Source organism: Eurosta solidaginis, chromosome 2, assembly GCF_040869045.1.
Source record: "Eurosta solidaginis isolate ZX-2024a chromosome 2, ASM4086904v1, whole genome shotgun sequence".
Classification (NCBI taxonomy): Eukaryota; Metazoa; Arthropoda; class Insecta; order Diptera; family Tephritidae; genus Eurosta; species Eurosta solidaginis.
The window spans coordinates 152,835,528-152,856,741 of NC_090320.1; the positions used below are offsets into that span (position 1 = coordinate 152,835,528).

The window sequence follows — 21,214 nt, forward strand, 5'->3', positions numbered from 1 at the left end:
TACACATATATAAGGCAGCCGAAAGATGTCACACACAGATGCATTTACTTATACGCCTATGTATGCGCGAGAGACTGTAAACTACAAACATTCACATCAATAATTCAATCATTATGTATCTACATAAACGAATAAATAATTGCGTCTACACATATGTACATATACGAGCAGCGGAGCGGCAATGCACAAACACATGCATATATCTTATCTGAGTTGTCACAAGAGAGAGCAATAATTTGTGCACGTAGTTGTGGCTGGCGATTTTGTAGCCGAAACTAACTAGTAACTTCTGGAAATCGAAGAGCCTAGAAGTATGTAGCGTAAACTATAAAAGCAGGGCAGGCGAGTAAGAAGTAATTCAGTTTCATTTGAGTTGTCAAGCAGTTGCGATTAAGACGATATCTAGCGAGCAATAGCAGTATTATTTTGAATTATAGTTTCATTGAGATATCAATCAGTGTGGTTATTAAGCAAGCTATTCGTTGGGCAGTTTGAGTGTTATTGTGAAGTACTAAAGGCCATTTTGCATTATTACAAATTGGAGTTATTTATTCAACAGTTTAGTGATTCGAACTTAGCAGAGGATTGCAAATAAGAGGATTTGCAAGTAAATTCGTTACAATTGGTGTCAGAAGAGGAATTGTTGAATAAATTCCAGAGGACAACAAGGACATGGCAAAGTTCAGTGAATTGAAGATCCAGCAACTGAAGAGGGAGTTGGAGAGCCGTGGATTGAATACAAGCGGCGTTAAACTTGAACTTCAGGCACGGCTACGAGAGGCAATGGAAGCAAAAGGATTTGATGTCGATGAGTATGTCTTTTATCCTGATGGGGACGAGACAACAAAAATTGAAGAGAAGAACGGAAGTCCGAGTCCAGTCGCAAGCAGCGGGAATAATGCGATATTGGCTTTGTTATCACAGATATCGGCAAAAATGGAAACCCAGGAAACACGCATAACAGAAATGTCATCACAAATATCCACAAATATGGCATCCCAACTGGAATCGCAAGAGACACGCATAACATCCAAGATGGAAGCACAGGAGGCACGTATTTCAGAAATGACGTCGCAAGTGTCATCTCAATTGGAAGATCAAAAGACATATATGGCATCTCAATTGGAAGCGCAAGAGGCACGTATATCTGAAATGTCGGCAGAAATTTTGGAACAGGTGTCATCAAAACTGGAAGCGCAGGATGCAAAAATGGCTCAATTTCAGGCAGAAGTAGATGAATTAAAAGGTCGTATGGAGCAGTTGCAACTTAATCGGCCGGCTGCTTCAGCGAGTAATACGAAGGTAAAAACTCCATCTTTTGACGGCTCTGTTCCTTTCCAGGTCTTCAAGCTACAGTTTGAGAAGACCGCAGCAGTGAACAACTGGAATGCGGAAGATAAAGTTGCTGCACTGTTCATGGCGTTGAAAAGGCCTGCAGCTGAGATTTTACAAACCATTCCAGAGGGCGAACGGAACTGTTATGAAGCATTGATGGGCGCTCTAGAGAGACGATACGGAACTGAGCATAGGAGACAGATGTACCAAATGGAGTTGCTGAACTGGTTCCAGAGGCCTGGTGAAACATTGCAAGCATTTGCGACGGATATTGAAAGGCTAGCACATTTAGCGAATGCGGACGCACCCGTGGAATACACTGAAAGGGTAAAAATCCAGAGCTTCATAAATGGCATACGAGATGTGGAAACGAAGCGGGCTACATACGCAAACCCAAAGCCAACATTCGCAGAAACGGTGTCACAAGCTCTGGTTCAGGAAACAGCGTCGCTTCTGTGTAAGCCAGTTTTCAAAGCACCCCGTGTGGAAGTAGAAAGGCCAGAGTGGGTAGACGCAATATTGGAGGCGCTGAAAGGATCGCAAAAGCGGAGTGAAAAAGTTATCAAATGTTTCAAGTGCGGCAACCCAGGTCACATTGCACGTCATTGCGATCTTGGTCCTAATAGTTCCAACAATGTGGGTGGCCGTAAACGCAAAGCTGGCGGAAATGAGCAAGAGCGTGTCGAGTGTAAAGAACGAAAACTTGCCCCGGCTATTGAATGTCCTGTGATATCTGTGTCGCACATTGGAAGGAAATCAAGCAGTCTTACAGTCAGAGGGAATGTGGATGGTAAAGAGCGCGTACTGACTGTAGATACGGGGGCATCTCATTCCTTGATTCGATCTGATTTGGTCTACAGGAGAGTAAAGTCGTGGCGGAGATCGTTGATGAAGTAATATTGGGAGTGGACTTCTTGGTTGACCATGACGTCAGGATCGATATGCGGAGAAAAATTATGCGCTATAAGAACCAGGACATACCACTTAACTTTAGTTTGGAAAAAGGGTTCAGCAGTAATCGGGTACTGGTGGAAAAGACTTGACAAAGACCACGAAAGTCAAAGGCAAAAGTTGATAGATCGAATGGGCCAAATAAATCAAAATCAAAAGTACCTGCGAGAGAAACACTGGCATTGACAAAACCTAAAAGACGCAGGAAAACGAAGCAACGAATTTCCGAGAAAGAATGCGAGGGTAGTTTCAAGCCGGAACGCACTACTCTTGGGAAATGTGGGAACGATACCGATTATGCAAAGCAAATCCGTCCAGCGCAAGCTCTACGAAGTGGTTCATTGACCAAACAACAGAGTGTGAAGGAACGGCCCAGGGTAATGAGTAGTAAGATGAAACACTGGCATGACAAGAACTTTAATTCGGAAGGTTTCTTGGCGGGAGATTTGGTACTGTTAAACAACCCTCACCGGCGGAAAGGTGTTCCAGCCAAATTTCGGTGCAGTTGGGAAGGCCCGTACAAAGTTGTAAAGAAGATCAGTGATACCATCTACCGCATACAAACCACTGGGAAACCACGGATTAGATGAGTGGTACATTTGGAGATGCTAGCGGCAGTTAGATCGGGAGATTTGTCTGATCGGGACGATCAGACTTAGGTGGAGGGCAGTGTCACGGATATTAACATCACTAAGTTATACCATCACTAAGGCGATGCTAAGGCCACGATAAGCAGTATTTACGCAATAATCAAATCATGTATACACATATATAAGGCAGCCGAAAGATGTCACACACATATGCATTTACTTATACGCCTATGTATGCGCGAGAGACAGTAAACTACAAACATTCACATCAATAATTCAATCATTATGTATCTACATAAACGAATAAATAATTGCGTCTACACATATGTACATATACGAGCAGCGGAGCGGCAATGCACAAACACATGCATATATCTTATCTGAGTTGTCACAAGAGAGAGCAACAATTTGTGCACGTAGTTGTGGCTGGCGATTTTGTAGCCGAAACTAACTAGTAACTTCTGGAAATCGAAGAGCCTAGAAGTATGCAGCGTAAACTATAAAAGCAGGGCAGGCGAGTAAGAAGTAATTAAGTTTCATTTGAGTTCTCAAGCCGATATCTAGCGAGCAATAGCAGTATTATTTTGAATTAGATTTTCATTGAGATATCCATCAGTGTGGTTATTAAGCAAGCTATTCTTTGCGCAGTTTGAGTGTTATTGTGAAGTACTTTAATAAAGGCCATTTTGCATTATTACAAATTGGAGTTATTTATTCAACAGTTTAGTGATTCGAACTTAGCAGAGGATTGCAAATAAGAGGATTTGCAAGTAAATTCGTTACAATATATTTTAGACCATATGTTTATGGCAGAAAATTCACAGTGAATACGGATCATCGACCTTTAACGTATTTATTTATAGCCAGAACCATATTCGAGAATTTCATATTAATTTATGGAAGTATGAAAACAATAATAACGGATATGGGATCTGAATATAAAAATAGCCTGTTTGAAGAACTATGTAAACTTCTCAATATTGGGCACAAAACATCTACGCCGTATCACCACCAAACTTTAGGCACTGTTGAACGTAGCCATAGAACTTTCAATGAATATGTGCGTTCATACATATCCATTAACAAAGATGACTGGGACGAATATCTAAAATATTTTGCATATTGTTACAATACTACCCCATCTACAGTCCATAGATTTTGTCCATTCGAATTGATCTTTGGCAAAAAACCCCAGACTTACGAATTTTTACAAGAAAATACGGTAAGCCAATTATACAATTATGAGGCTTACGATAAAGAAATTAAATATAGGTTACAAATAGCACAGGATAGAGCCTTTAAATTAGTAGAAGAGGCTAAAGAAAAACAAAAGATTAGTTATGATAAAAATATTCACTATAAGGAAATAAATATAGGAGATGTAGTGTTAGTAAAAAACGAAACAGGTCATAAGTTAGATAGTAGATATAAAGGGCCCTATAAGGTAGAAGAAATCGATGGAAATAATAAGTTTACTCTTAATACCCTATAAAGAAGAAAATACTAATAATAAAAATAATGACACTTTAATCCCATCTAGAATAGGAAATGAGGATAAGCAAAAATTTCTCAGTAACATAGAGAATAGCAATATCATAAATAATAAGAAAATAAAAATACACAAAAATTTACTTAAATTAGTAGAATAAGAAAATGTTCAACCTACAAACATAAAATACAAAAGTAGAATTAATTTATAAAAATAGAACCCTCATGCATTCTCCAAATGCATAAGCATTCTAAAAAAAAGGGAGATGTAGTGTAAACAGCCAACAATTTAATCCCAAATATTTAAATCAGTCTAATGTGCTACCCTGCTACAAAAATAGTCTAAATGTTCATCAACACATAAATATGTATTTGATAATTATTGCTGACATAGCCATTCACACGATTTAATACAGGGTGTACAACACACAACCAAACAAATTTGAATTCTAGCAAATTTGCAAACATTGCATTTCCCATAGAAGTCACAGCTCAACACAGATGTGTAGGAGCATATTTTGTATCGAGTTGTATGTAGGTATGTAAGTATGTATGCTTAAGGTAGATATGCATGTAAGTATGCATGCTTAAATGTAAATATGTATGTAAGAATATGTTTAGAATAATTTAATATAAATAAGCTGAAATATTTGAATAAAGATTCATTAAAAATTCACTCATTAAGGTCACAACTCTTTTTATTGCATTTTAATCTTTTACAATATATAAAAGTATAAATATTCAAAAGGAGCGCGTCCGCGGTCGCCCGTTGATAGTACTTGACTGATTTGACTGCGCTCGTGTCGGGGACGATGGTAGTGAATGCGTGTTGGCGCCTTTCCACTCGCCGTGCACGGCTGCGCATAGGAATTTCGCCGCCGTCTGAGTATTGTTGGAGGAGGCTTAAACATCTTCCCCGCCCTGCAGGCGGGTGCTTGTGAGCACCTTCTGCAGTTACTGAAAGGCACGACTGGCCATATTACGTCGTTGGCAGGCCTTGTGGGGTGCGCGTGATGTGCGCTTGGCCATCCGTTCTGGTTTGGGGGATGCCGCTGGTTTCTTCAATCGGTCCGCTGGGCGTGGTAGTGGTGGCAGAGCCGACACTGAAGGCAGTTGTCGGTCTCTGCCTTGAGAGCCAGGTGGGTGTCGTCCTGAAAGTATAAGAGCAGACAGAGAAACGAGAAGTAGTTGGATACAGCGGATGATAAACGGAAAGTTAATTATACAAGGAAAATGCATATAAGTTATAGCGCTGTGCGCGAAGAGTTCTCCATTGGAAGAAAGCACAGTTTAACTAAGGGGCGCATGACAAGCCCATTTTTGGTGCGAACCTCTACAACCCGAACATGGTTGTCAGGGCCGAGGCGAACGTTTTCGATTCGTCCCAGACGCCACTCGGTGGATGGGAGCGAATCTTCTTTAATTACGACGAGGTCGCCTGGCTGAGGATTTCGCTGTGGCGTTTGCCATTTACAGCGCTTCTGAAGGTCCTTCAGATAATCCTCTTTCCAACGTCGACTGAATTGGTGATGAAGTGGTTTCAATTTTTCCCATCGATTTATCAAGGAGCGGTCTTCCGCCATTGGCTCAGGAATGGCTAATAGCGGTGCACCTCGGATGAAGTGACCCGGAGAGAGCGCTGTGAAGTCAGCTGGGTCCTGGGTTAGTGAGGCTAGAGGCCTCGAATCAAGAACTTATTCAATACGCACCAACAGCGTCGTGAATTCTTCGAATGTAAACTTGTGGGATGCAGAGTTTTTTTTTGAAGAGGGTTGTAAAACTTTTTACTGCGGATTCCCACAGGCCGCCCATATGAAGGGCACGGGGTGTAATATACTGCCTCGTATGCCAACGAATCGGGCGAATGCTGCTCGAAAGGCTTGGGTGGTGAGGTCCGAGCATAGCTCGAGGTGTACTGCCTTTGTGGAAAAACAGACGAATACAGCCACGTACCCGTTTATGATAGTGGTCGACTTCAGAACCGATGCTTTTATTTAGAATGACCTGCAAAGTCTACTCCTTTTGTGGAAAAGGGGAGTGAGAAATTGCAGCGCTGCCATTATTTGCGTGCGCGTTTTCTGTTTGAAAAGCGTGCGTGATTTGCATTGGAAACGGCATTTATTGATAAGAGGCTTTAGTTTGGTCATAGTACTCTTGCCTCACCAATTGGAGCATTAACCGTATTTCTGCATGAAGAAGCAGGTGGTGTAAAAACTCTAGATACAACTGGCGTATCCTCGAATCCAGAAAAGGATTACTGGATGTTTCTCGTTGTATGGTAATGTAGAATGTTCCAATCTGCCACCGATACGTAGGAGGCCGTCTCCATCGAGAAGGGGGTTAAGAGCCAGAAGGGAACTCTTTTTGCTAATTGGCATTTTGTTTTGCAGGGCGGTCTTTTCCGCCCCGAAATGGCGAGATTGTGCCATTGCCACAAGCCACGTTTTCGCATGTTGCAACTCTTTGTGGGTCAGATGGGGATTATGTGTTGTTGCCACCGATTTGGATTTTTTGCAGGCATTGTTCGCAAAGCGGAACACGTATGCAATCACACGGAGAGCTCGAGAGTGCGTGATATGCTTCGACCTTGCGTTTCTCGGGTGGAGAAGCGCTACCTGCTTTCGGCTTTGGGCATGCCGAAATGTGGGAAGAAAGCCATTGTGGTCCTTGCCACCAAAGGGAGGAGCCTATCAAATCATGCGGCTTGCAGCCACGTGTGGCAAGATCAGCAGGGTTGTCTTGGCTAGATACATGGCGCCAGGTGCCGCTAGGAAGAAATTTTCGAATTTGAGAGGTACGGTTGGCCACAAGTCTTCCAGGTCGATGGAGATTTTTCCAGCCAGGCTAGTACAATCTCAGAATCTGACCATAAGAATGTGTTGCATGCTTGTAAGTCGAGCTGGTTTCGAACAGTTGAATCCAGTTTGGCGAGTAGGACTGCACCACATAGCTCTAAGCGAGGTAAGCTTACAGTTTTTATGGGGTAACTTTGCCTTTCGCAACCAAAAGAGAAGATTTTATTTGGTTGCCCACATGTGTGCGGATGTAAATCGCTGCGCAATATGCTTTTTCCGAGGCATCACAGAATCCATGGATTTGGGTACCTTGCCCTGGAACGACATTAACCCATAGGGAGATTTCGATGTGGCAAATGGCTGGCAGATTTTCTGCGAAATGTTGCCATTTTGATAATGGCTGCCATCCAGCCAGATTTCTTGGAGAAGCATCTTGGCTTGGATCATACCTGGCGACAGCCATCCTGCCGGGTCAAAAAGTTTTGCAACAGATGATAAAATGTGTCGATTAGTGACCACATTTTGGGTGTGCTCAGGCCAATGGTGTATGAGAATTTATCCGTGAGCGAGTTCCATCGAATGCCAAGAGTTTTGGTATTGGAAGTGCTCTCAAATTTCAAGAAGTTGGAGTCTAGAAGATCCTCCTTCGGAAACTGGTCTAACACGTCCGGGTGATTAGCCGTTAATTTCTTTAGTATGAAACCAGCTGATTTAAGGGATTTTATCACTTGAACGAGTGATTCAGTCGCGTTGTCGATGATGCGACATACGTCTGCGTCTTGAGAATTGTTGCAGCCAAGGGGAATGTCGCTTTCGTGTCATCGGATAGTTGATGCAACGTACGAATAGCGAGATATGGTGCATAATTCACGCCGAATGTAACCGTTTTTAGATTGAAATCGCAATGGAGTTGGCGGATTTGCGAAATAGGATTCGCTGAAAATCTTTATTGTCCTCGTGTATGAGGATCTGACGGCACATTTTTTCAATGTCTCCATTGAACACATACTTATGCATACGCCACTGTAGAATTAGTAGCATGAGATCTGGTTGGAGAGTTGGACCAGTGTATAGCACGTCATTCAGGGATTTTCCTGACCCAGATTTTTTAGAGGCGTTGAAAACCACACGAACTTTGGTGGTGACCTTATCTGGTTTGACTACCGCATGATGTGGCAAGTAAAATGAGAAGACCTTGCCATTCGAAGTTATTTCGCATGGGTCGGTAGATTCCATGTGATCAAGGTTGAGATATTCTTGCAACACCTTGTTGTACATTGTACCTAACTCCCCCTTTTTCTGAAACGTTCGCTCCATACTGAAAAACTGCTGTAGGGCAGCCGGGCGGGATTTTCCGAGAGTTTTTCAGAAAACTCTTCCTTGAATGGAAGTCGCACAATGTATCGACCGTTTGGTGCACGTGTCGTGGTGGTTGCATATATCTGCTCACACGCTTGATCTTCGGGGGATATCTGTGGAGGTTGGGGAATTTCCTCCTCTTCCCAAAATTTTCTCAGGTGAGAAGTGAGTGTCTCGTTTCACGCTTGGACTTGTGTCGAGAATGACACAACATTTTCAGTTATTGGGCCACTGAGAATCCAACCGAAAATGGTTTGTTGCGCAAGTGTGCTACCGCACACCTTTATTATACCTTCCAGCAGAATTTGTGGAAGTATGTCGCTGCCAATGACCATGTCAGTCTTACCTGGTATGTGCAACTGGGATCAGCGAGCTCAAGGAGTTTGAATTGCTGCCAGATTTTGCGACTAATGGTGGATGTTGGCAGATTCTTTGTCAGTTGCGGCAACACAATGGCATGAGCATTTATCCTTTTCATGGCCGTGGATGCAACCAGTGTCAAAGAACAAAGCTTGGAGGACTTTTGTACGACTTGTCCTCCCATGCCAGAGATTTCGTTCTTTGAATGTTCGAATGGAAGTTTCAACCGTTTTTGAACTTTCGAGGAAATGAAAGTTCTTTCCGAGCCCTGATCGATAAGGGCCCTCAGTTGAAATAGTTCCCCTTCGTGTTCGACTGCGACCATAGCAGTGGGAAGGAGAATTTGGTTATCATTGGCTGCATGCAATGATTGAACCGGTGTGTGTTTTGAACAACACAGTAGGTCGCTAGAATCGGAGCTATTCTTCGTTTGTCGAACGGGAGATGTCGACCCAGCAGTTGTGTGCTGCACGTTTGATGCATTCGTTCGCGGGGTGGAACGTGGATCTTGTGGGTTCGCATGCAACAGCTTGTGATGCCGTTGATGACATGTCGAACATGACCACTTGCTCGTTCACTCATTGATGATATGAGTGCTGCTAAGGCAGTTTGTACACATCTTAGCTTGCTTTACGAATTGTGTCCGGCTTTGCTCAGACATTCGCTTGAATTGTGGACAGAATCTAATAAGATGCGGGGAGATGCAACATTGGCAAGTTTCCTTTTTAGATCCTGCCACAAGGGTTTGCGTCCTGTTGAAGAACCAGTTTTGCGCAGAATTTTGTTTGCTTGGTTGAAGCCTATTGATTCTTTCAACGACTTCATATCTCGAGGTGAGAAAGTTGTTCATTTGTGACCATGAGGATAGATCTCTTCGAGAAGAGAGAGATTGTTCCCAAAGTGACAGGGTTGTTTCGGGGAGCTTTGATGAACAAATGTACACCAGAATCGGATCCAAACTGTCTGTCGTAACTCCCTGAGAGTGAAGGACTGATAGACAGTTGTTGATTGTATTTTGCAATCTCTGAAGTTGCTCACTGTTTTCGGATGGAAAAGTGGCAAGAGTCAGTAAGGACTTTATCTGGTTGTCAACCAGGATGCGTTTGTTTTCGTATCGTGACCGTAAAGCTTCCCAGGCAAGGCCAAAGTTACCATCGCTCAACGGATATTGCTTGACGATGGAGCCGGCTTTGCCTTGCGTTTTGTACCGGAGATGGTACAATTTCTGAGCACGGGAGAGCCTTGGGTGGTTAATGTACACCGCCGTGAACATATCACGAAAAGCGGGCCATTCTTCATAGCAACCATAAAAGGAGTCCGTGTCGCATGCTGGGGCTTTAAGATAAATATTTGCCTCAGCCGAGGGTTGTTCCACGCGGGGTGATGGACTCGGCGTTGCCATCATTTTGATCAACGAAAGTTGATCGGCAATCTTTGCTTTGGTCATTTCATACGTATCAAGGCAAGCGCATTGTTTGCCTTGTACTGAACTTTTGAAGCCTTCAGGGAAACTTTCGTCTGGTTTCGAAAATACCAGATCGTAAACCGATTGAAACCGTGCCCAATAATTATCTAGTGGTTTGTCTTTGATCATGAGATACGACTCAGTTCGGTCTTGAATCGGTGCCTCGTTAAATTTTGTACAGTATCTCCGCGATGAAGTTTTGCGCGGATGGGTCAACGGATTTGGATTTTGGGCGGGGATGTTGCCCTTTCCTTGGCTGTTTCTTTTTTTGGGCCATCTTTTGGTTTTGTCCTGTTTCGGACGTTTTTGGGGGACTGAGAGGCATTTTACGCAAACTTTTGGGTTTTCACCAGAAAAAAACGATTAAAAGATGTGTACGCTCAGGGAACATTCGCAAGGTTCGAAGATAGAAAACTCTTCGTGCCACAGAAATTTAAAAAAGTATTTTAAATTGGTGGCGGTGTTTGTATTTTTTTTTTTTCGAAAAATAGAGTCAAGCACGGATAACGCGACGTTCTTTAAATAATTTAAATCCGCGAAATACGGAATTTAATTGTATGTATAATGTTTTGTAAAAACAAGAAAATAAATTTAAAAAAAATCACTTATATATACGTGTAAATATACGTGTGGAAATAAACGTGTATTGTAAATGATTTGTATATACATATATGTATGTTAATAATAGAAGATAATAATACTTTGAGGTTTGTATTGATATTTTTTTGAAAAGTTCCTATAGTGACGAAAATATCTCAAACTTATTTTGTACGCTAGAATAAGTACAAATGTACATGCGCAATATACAAACGTATGTATATATGTTTGTTTGTGCGAACGTATGCAAATGAATCAAAGAAGCTGCTCTATTTTTGTTTACAAACAGAGTTTAGCTGCAAGTATGCACCGACGTGTATCGTACGTACGGACGTTTGTCGTACGAGACACGCTTGACCGAACCCTCAAGCCCGTAGGAATCAATGTGTGCGTCTGTTACATATACATAACATATTTGTGTGTGTATTGTTCACAGCAAAGCACTGTTGCCATTGACCAGTTTGCATGCATGCTTATGCAAACATCAACTTTTGGAATTACAATTTTTCATGGTGCAAATGGCAGAAACAAATACTGAATAAGAATTTCTAGTTCATTTATTTCTAAAATCCAATTTTATTTAATAATTTTAGAATATTTCAACAAAATACTAAACAATCTTTAGGCCTTTTTGTATAATAACTGCAAGCGGTCAAAAATTAGCGTACAAAAGTTTACTAGGCAACTCTGTATATTGAGAGAGCGATCAGCTGACACGTTCTTACGGAAAAATCAAAATTAGTTTGATTTCTACGTTGCGTGCTACGTACATTCGTGTGTTGAACGTCGGTGAGTTTTTTTTTACATTGCACACTCATAATAAGTTAGGTCGTGTCAGCTGACACGTTTTTTCTACGTACGTTCGTGGGTAAATCGGCAATTACCCATCGACGTGTGCCGTACGTACGGACGTTTGTCGTACGAAACACGTTTGGCCGAACCCTCAAGCCCGTAGGAATCAATGTGTGCGTCTGTGTACATGTACATAACATATTTGTGTGTATTGTTTACAGATAAGCACTGTTGCCATTGACCATTTTGCATGCACGCTTATGGAAACATCAACTTTTTCCAATTTAATTTTTGATGTTGTAAAAGGCTGGAATTAATATTAAATAAATATAAATAGATTACATATTTATAATGTGCACTTTTACATAATTATTTCGAATTATTTTCACAATTTTTCAAAGTTTAATTAGGTGTTTTTGCATAAAACTGCAAACCGTCAAAAATTAGCGCACAAAAGTTTACTAGGCAACTCTGTCTAGTGAGAGAGCGATCAGCTGACATGTTCTTACGGAAAAAATCAAAATTGTTTTGATTTCTGCGTTCCGGGCTACGTACGTACGGGCGTTGCACGTCGGTGAGTTTTCGTTTACATTGCACACTCATAAGATAGGTCGTGTCAGTTGACACGTTTTTGGTACGTACGTTCGTGAGTAACTGCCGCATAACTGTCACTTTTGTTTTGATTTGCTTCTTCGTCGCTTTAATGTCGCGTTTTTTTAGTGAAGCTGAGTGCGCTTGATTGTAATGCTGGGAGAGTGCAGCAAAGAAAGATGAAAAAATTGCTAAGTTGAGAGAGATTGTGAAATTTGATCAACAGTAACAATTCTCGTTGTTAATGTAGCTATAGAAGCTGGGAGAATGTCGTTGAAAGAGCGGCTTGATCGTGTGAGTAAGCACGTATGATGTTCTCAGAGTGGAGAAGTACGAATGCTGGAATAGCAACTTGAAATTATTTGTACATGTATGTAAGTATGTACGCACGAATGAATATTATACTTTTCTATATGCTGCCACGCAGAAAAAATTACTTGGAAGTTGAACTGTATCGCCAAGTTCAACGATCTGTGCGAAAACGGGGTAAATTCAGCTATAGAAGGAATTTTGCTGATGTTGTTCTTGCACAGTGGCTTTGAGTAGGCAATTAAACTGCAATTTTTGTTGGTTGAATACCACTGAAAATTTGTACATATATATATGGGGTATTCCATCCCATTTCGACCAATTTTGAACCCGATCCCTTTAGAATTGGCTGAAAGTTTTTCTTCTTTTTCTAGCTTACGAAAGACGTTTTTCAGAAGTTTTTCAAAACTTTTCATCCAACTCAAAAAAAGTTATGAATTTAAAAAAAAACACCGTTTTTGTTTTCAAAATGCTATAACTTTTTCAAAAATTGACCGTTTGGGATCTTTTTTTTTAAATTTGTTTTTAAATGTACTTCTCGGAAAAAATACAAAAAAATTTTAAGTTTTTTTTTTGTAATTTTTCATTTTTTCGAGATTTTTCGAATTTCGTCACTTTTTTTTTCTCATAAAAAGCTTCAATCAATTCTGCAATCATCCCCACTAATCCCGGAGTGGGCCGATTTTTTTTTTAATTGAAAATAAAAACTAAAAATGTGTTTGTATTTTTTCCGAAAAGTACATTTAAAAACAAATTTAAAAAAAGACGGTCAATTTTTGAAAAAGTTATAGCATTTTGAAAACAAAAACGGTGTTTTTTTTTTAATTCATAACTTTTTTTGAGTTGGATGAAAAAATTTGAAAAAATTCTGAAAAACGTCTTTCGTAAGCTAGAAAAAGAAGAAAAACTTCAGCCAATTCTAAAGGGGTGGGGCTCAAAATTGGTCGAAATGGGATGGAATACCCAATATATATAATTGGCGGATTTCCCCTATTGGTATAGCGGAATATTTTCTACCAATTTTTGGCTGCAAAACGTTTGCAGGAAAATGAACGCTACGAAAATTTCCGCAATCTAATATATAAAATTCTTGTGTCACATTGGGTGAGCATATTGGGTAGGTCTGAAAATCGGCCAACATCTACCTTTTTTCGCTACGTGCCTAGGGTCTTGAGATCCAAACGTGGACCCGGGTACCCCTAGAATGTGTTTATACAATATGGATATTAAATGAAAGCTGTTTATGAGTGCTATAGTACAGGATAATTTTCATACAACTGGGAGGCTAGGGTCTCGAGATATAGCCCAAACGTGAACCGGAGTACCCCTAGAATGTGTTTATACAATATGGATATCAAATGAAAGCTGTTGATGAGTGCTATAGTACAGGATAATTTTCATATAACTTGGAGGCTAGGGTCTCGAGATATAGCCCAAAACGTGGACCCGGGTACCCCTAGAATGTGTTTATACAATATGGTTATCAAGTGAAAGCTGGTGATGAGTACTATAGTACAGGATAATTTTCATACAACTGGGAGGCTAGGGTCGCGAGATATAGCCCAAAACGTGGACCCGGGTACCCCTAGGATGTGTTTATACAATATGGATATCAAATGAAAACTGTTGATGAGTACTATAGTACAGGATAATTTTCATACAACTGGGAGGCTAGGGTCTCGAGATATTGCCCAAAACGTGGACCCGTGAACGCCTAAAAACGTTTGCAGGAAAATGAACGGTAAGAAAATTTCCGCTATCTAATATATAAAATTCTTGTGTCACGGTGTTGGAGGCTTAACTCCTCCGAAACGGCTGAACCGATTCTCATGAAATTTTGTGAGCATATTGGGTAGGTCTGAGAATCAGCCAACGTCTACCTTTTTTTCGCTACGTGCCTAGGGTCTTGAGATCAAAACGTGGACCCGGGTACCCCTAGAATGTGTTTATACAATATGGATATTAAATGAAAGCTGTTGATGAGTGCTATATTACAGGATAATTTTCATCCAACTGGTAGGCTAGGGTCTCGAGATGTAGCCCAAACGTGGACCCGGGTACCCCTAGAATGTGTTTATACAATATGGATATCAAATGAAAACTGTTGATGAGTGCTATAGTACAGGATAATTTTCATACAACTGGGAGGCTACGGTCTCGAGATATAGCCCAAAATGTGGACCCGGGTACCCCTAGAATGTGTTTATACAATATGGATAACAAATGAAAGCTGTTGATGAGTGATTTAGTAGAGGATAATTTTCATACCGCTGGGTGACTAGGGTCTGGAGATATAGGCCAAACGTGGGCCCGTGAACGCCTAGACAATGTTTTTACATTGTGGGTATTAAATTGAAGCTGTTGATGAGTGCTTTAGTACAGGTTAGTTTTCATACCTATTGGTGACTAGGGTCTCGAGATATAGGCCAAAACGTGGATCAGGGTAACACTAGGATGTGTTTTTACATTATGGGTATCAAATTGAAGCTGCTGATGTGTGCTTTAGTACAGAGTAAGTTTTATGTCGCTGGGTGACTAGGGTCTCGAGATGTAGGCCAAAACGTGGACCCGGATACACCTAGAATGTGTTTTTACATTATGGGTATCAAAATGAAGCTGTTGATGTATGCTTTAGTACAGAGTAAGTTTTACACCGCTGGGTGATTACGGTCTCGAGATATAGGCCAAAACATGGACCCGGATACACCTAGAATTTGTTTTTATATTATGGGTATCAAATTGAAGCTGTTGATGTGTGCTATAATACAGAGTAAGTTTTACACCGCTGAGTGACTACGGTCTCGAGATATAGGCCAAAACATGGATCCGTATACCCCTGTTGCTGAGAGCTCTAAAGTTCATTGTGATATTCGATTTAGTCGCATCAACCTGGCAAAACTGATAAATATGCATGCGAAGCCGGAATAAAGACAAGAATTAATAATACCCACATACCTATTTACATACGTCCTATTCGATTTGCCTGAAATTTCGTATATCAATTTGCCTATATTAGTATTTACGATGCTTTTTTCCGGGAAGTATACCAGAGACGGACTGGGACTGGGATTAGGACTGGGACTAAGACTGAGAGTCGGAGTGGGACTGGGACTGAGACTCGGAATGGGACTTGAACAAAATACATACCACCCTCTGGGACTGGCAATAAGAGATGAAGAAGAATGAAAAAAAAATTGAGAGAAGAGAAAAGAGAGAAGGAGACTGAGAAAGAGATAGAATGAGACGAAGATGAAGATATATGAAAGGGAGGAGTGAATAAAGAGATTAGGAAAAAGTGTAGAGGGGTAGGGCAGAGTTAGACGGAAAAAGCTTATTAAAATGTATGCAGATAGACCAAATTTAGGGCAGAACAACGTCTGTCGGGTCTGATAGTATTCATATATATATGTGGATATATATATATTTTGCAGTTTACAAAATAATATAACTTTTGTACGGAAAAATTTTATTATTTTTTATGAAAAATAAAAGCCTGCCTACTCACCAATACCTGTATGTTTTTTTGCTCCTTATAATGTTGCTCGCTTGGCGGTGTTGCTGCTTAGCTGCTTGTTGCTGCTGCTTGGTTGGTCTTTATTATTTTAATTTGATTGTTTTTTATTGTATCTCAAAATTTACAACCAATCTTTTCCTCTTTAAAAAAGGTGTGCATAAAAAAACGATTTTTTTTTTTTTGTAAATTTTTGCTTTATAACCAAGCTCTTTGCATTTTTTTTAAATTCGGTTTTTTAGTTTTTTTATTAAAAACGTTCAATTGTTTTTTTGTTGTGTTTTTTCTTAGAATCCACTCAAACTTTATTTTTTAATTATTTAAGTTTTTGAGCACCCAATTTACATATATATATACATATATATATTTTTTCGTCACTTTTTTCTACTGAATGTGTGTTCAAGTATGCACTCATTTTCTTCTTTTTATTTATTTTTGTTACGAACGAAAACAGTTCGATTGGGTATAATTTAATAATTTTATTTTGTTTTTATATTTTAGGGGTTGGGCCAAAGATGGCTACGAAGGACCATGAATAACTTTGGTCTTTCTGCGCTACACTCTTCACTTCTGCACAAAGAAAAAGATGTTTCTGTTTTCTTAAACGTTATAAACTTTAATGATGTATTTTATTAATAATTATAAATTATTTCCAAGCAAGCCTTTTAATTATGTTAAAAACTTTAGCAATTGACTTTAACTACACTGAAAGAAAAAAACTGGAAAAATCAATCGAAATACGGGTCAATTCAACCGAAATTTATGTCCATTTTTATCCATCGCAACAAGATGTTGAATCAACTGCTCACAAATCGTTGATTCGTAATTGACCGTTTAAATGAACAAAAAAAGTTGTTGCGACAGCTTTGTACGAAAGTAGCTATGTATGTTGCCATATACATATATACGTAAATATGTGAATACATAAATACGCATGTTTGCTATATATACATACATATGTTCGCACTTCCAACCGAACTTCAATTGGGCGTACATCAAATATGCTGGCACACATTAAACATTATACTCTTTATTATTTTGTTTTATTAAACGCATTTTCACAAAATTTTATATTTTATAATTTATTTAATTTATAGTTTTGAACTTCGCTTTGCAAATATAAATGAAAATAGTAGTCACAAAACTGATTCTCAATTCTTTCGGTTGCAGCTCAGCTCATTGTCAATTTCTTCTCTCGCATGTAGTTGCCACACTTAATTGTTTCGAACAAAACTTTTAGTATAAATGTTTGACATAACATTTTAAATAGAGAACTTGTAAGTTATAGAAAAGTAAAGAATCAAATCGCAGGAAAGTAATTCACCACTGGAGTAACTTTACATGTAATTCGGCAAGTTTAGTTTTCGCAACACTTTAAGTTGAAATGATTCCAAAACAACTCAAACTTTTATGTTGTCGGAAACAGCAACATTAAAAAAGGATGTTTTGTATTATTTTATTAGGTTCGTTCGCGTGAGTGAAAATTCGTAAAAACTTTAACAAAATGTTACTAACTTTTGAAAAATCCTGTCCGTTCAAACAAAATTTTTGCAACAAGAGGGCGCCATTTTGCATTTGGCTTGGAGGAGAAGTTGCAAAATTGTACTAGATAAATAGGTGTCCCGGTATCTTGTAATTTTTTGCTCAGTAAATTCAAAAAAGGGTTTTTCCTTTTGTATTGATAACTGAAAAACTAGTTTTTTGTTGTTCTCCCATTTTGTGTGTTTTTCGATTTGGTGGTATTCTTATTTTGGGGTTTTTTTTTTAACAAGTGGCACCATCGTCATAAGTACAAAGTAGAGAGCGCAGTGAGCGTAAAATTCTCTTTGAAATTTGCTCATGTATTGACTGTTGATCGCTGTTGAAATGACCAGTGAGATCAGTTGTGTTAACAGAAAAATCAGTTAGATTGATTAGGAATCTGTCAATTTTACAGAATTTTGTTAACTTAAGAGCAACAATTTCTCTTCTGTTGAAATGACTAAACTAATTTTTTCGCTTGGCAAAGAGCTCGGTCGAATTAACCATAATTCCATCAATTTCACCGAATCTCCGTTAAGTCAAGAACAACAGAACCGATTTATTGATTTCACTAGCACCATTTCTTTCAGTGTATGTATTCACTTCACAAACTTGGTAAATTACTTCAGAATATTGAATATAGATGTATACAAAAATGGATCGCGTCCGCGTTTGCCCGTTGTTAGTTCAAGACTGATTTGACTGCGCTCTTGTCGGGGACGATGGTAGTGAATGCGTGTTGGCGCCTTTCCACTCGCCGCACACGGCTGCGCATAGGAATTTTGCCGCGGTCTGAGTATTGTTGGAAGCGGCTTAAACAAACTCGAATGCTGATTACTCGCCTTGTGCAACCCACAGTCTCAATTTATGTGGTGGTGATGCTGCAGAATGTTGTACGGCTGCAATTACTTTCTTCGGAGTTCCTCAATTTGGTTCAAAATACTGACTACCATTAATGAAAAAAGTGTACTCCAGGCTAGAGACGCCACTATAGATGTTGAGGTCCGACATCTAGATGCCTTATTAGCTGATTTGAAATTGATCAGGAACCAATGGGAAACAATTTTAAACAAATGCAAAACAGTTGCTATTCAATTGAACATCTCGCCAAAGTTTCCGGACATTCGAAAGAGAAAACCCAAAAGACGTTTTGATGATAATGGAAATGAGATGATTACGGATGATCCAGAGTCTGATTTTAAAAACAATACATTCTTGGTGATCGTTGATTCGGTAATCACTGGCATTATTGAACGATTAGCAGCTATGAGAAATTTGAACGAGGTGCTTAGAATGCCAAATAATTTAATTGAAATACATTTACGAAGCAAATTTTGATAAAGGTCTGCTAAATGCCATCTATATTCAAAATCGGTATACAATTTTTTTTGCACTAAACCTGTCACTGTAGCTAGTGCAGAACGTTCTTTCAGCGTCCTTGCAAGAATCAAAAACTTTCATAGATCGTGTTCATCTCAAGAGCGAGTTTCAGGGCTTGCCCCGCTTTGTGTTGAATCCGTTTTGGCAAGACAGTTAAATTTTGATATTATTATAAAAAAAAGCAAGAAAAACCACTCTTTGATATCCGAACCTTCTATATTGAATAATTAAAATTTATAATCATCATTTAAGAATTCATGAGCTTAACACCGGCTTATAATAATTGAATTTTAATTATTATGTTTTTCTGAGAGAAACTGAAAAGAAAGAAACATTTACTGGCATATTGCGATGGACCCATTTCGAAAACCGCCAACGTAATCATCATCAGGCAATTTTGTAATGTTATCAAAGGTTTCACCGGGATTCGAACCGTGAATCACATGGTGAAACTGCAGTAGCCTTTAACCACTAGGCCATCCTGCTGGTATTTTTTTTCATGCTTAATTCAGTTTTTCTCATTTATACACTAACAACACAATTGGGACATTTTGTCTCTATATTGATTTGTGTGCCATGTAGATTTGTTATAATCATCATTATATTTATCAGAAATGTACTAAAATGTTACCAAATAACTAGAAAAGATTATTTCAAACAATACGTGGCTGTTAAAAGAGAATTTTATTTCTACGTTACAATAAAACAGTATAAATAGTAAATATTCTGTGTTAATTTTATTTTCAGCTCTTAGTCCAAAAATCATTTAGTTGACGTTGCAAAAAATTTTTTATGTATCCATCAATAATGATTCATGAATAAGACGTCATTAATTCAAATTTATCAAACGTATTAGTGGATTTTTTATAGGGGGCTCGTAAATTGTTTATTCCCGGGCCCGGATTTTCTCTCTACGGCCCTGGATGTACATATGTACATACATATGGATGTTAGCGCGCGCAAATCAAAGAACGTATCTATTTTTCAAACTTCATTGTATTTATGATTGTATGCTGTAAAACATTGCCTGGAAGCTATTGCTTATTGTTCTTAAATTAAATTAAATTACAAGGTAAAGTTTTAAATTAGTTTATCATTTTGTAAAATAATCCTTTAGACATGCCAAAAGCAAAATCCCAGCTAAAAATGTCCTCTGTAAATAGGCGAAAAATTTCGTTTCGCAGAAATGAAACAGCCGATGAGCGTGGAAGGCGTGTTGAAAATGAAAGGTTGTGAGCATTGAACAATAGGCAAGATGCGATTGGTCTTAAGTCAGCATTTAACTACAGCCACATCTGAATTATTAAATGAAAATTCTCTACTTTTCATTGGCCGCATGAGTGAAATTTGCGTTTTTTGTAAGGCTAGGAAGTCGCCAAATGAATGTGCTGTAGTAAGTGATATCGGTGAGCCTCCACCAGCAATCAAAGCGCTGCTTACAGGAGAGCATACGCCGTCCAGTCATTTTAAACAAAATATAAGAACATTGTATTTTCTTGTATTCTTGTTTCGTTATGACTTCGTTTGGCGGTAATGAAATTAGAGAAGGTAAGTTCATGTCAACTTTCAAAATAAATGGACAAGTGTACCATATTATTGGAAGTTTGTTACCACCGCCGAACGTAGTGGATTGTTTTTTCACGGTCAACTGTATGTCGCTATTTCAAGAACTGGTTGCCCACCGAACCAAAGTTTTCTCATTCCCGGAAATGAAAATAAAACAAAGAATGTTGTATTCCCGGAAGTTTTTAATTAATGAAAAAAATGTATCTTATTTTATGTATTAATTTTTTACGTTCTACAATCCAATTTCGACTGCTGATTATAAATTCTTTTCAAACACGCACTACCTCAGAGTTCTTTTCAAAACAGTTATACCTGAGAATTTGACTCAAAAATGTCCTACCGCAAAATTTGATTGAAGAATGCCCTATTTCAAAATTTGTTTCATCTCGGTATAAATTCGGTACATTTTGAGCTGAGATAAATTCTTAGATGAAGCGTTCTTCAATCAAATTCTGAGATAGGGCGTTTTCGAAAAAAAATCTTATGTAGGCATATATGTAATACTCATATATTGCTAATAGAAAATGCTCGCAATGTGTCTTGAATTCGAAATCAAAACAAGACAGCCTATAAAATTTTTGTGATTGTAGCAGCATAAGTGCGA

General features: G+C 39.0%; 1 protein-coding gene across 2 annotated transcripts in view; it reads left to right on the top strand.

The window, feature by feature from the left end:
* mAcon1 (Mitochondrial aconitase 1) overlaps positions 1 to 21,214 on the top strand; it is a 182,101-nt gene that overhangs the window by 93,703 nt on the left and 67,184 nt on the right. The window lies entirely within an intron of this gene.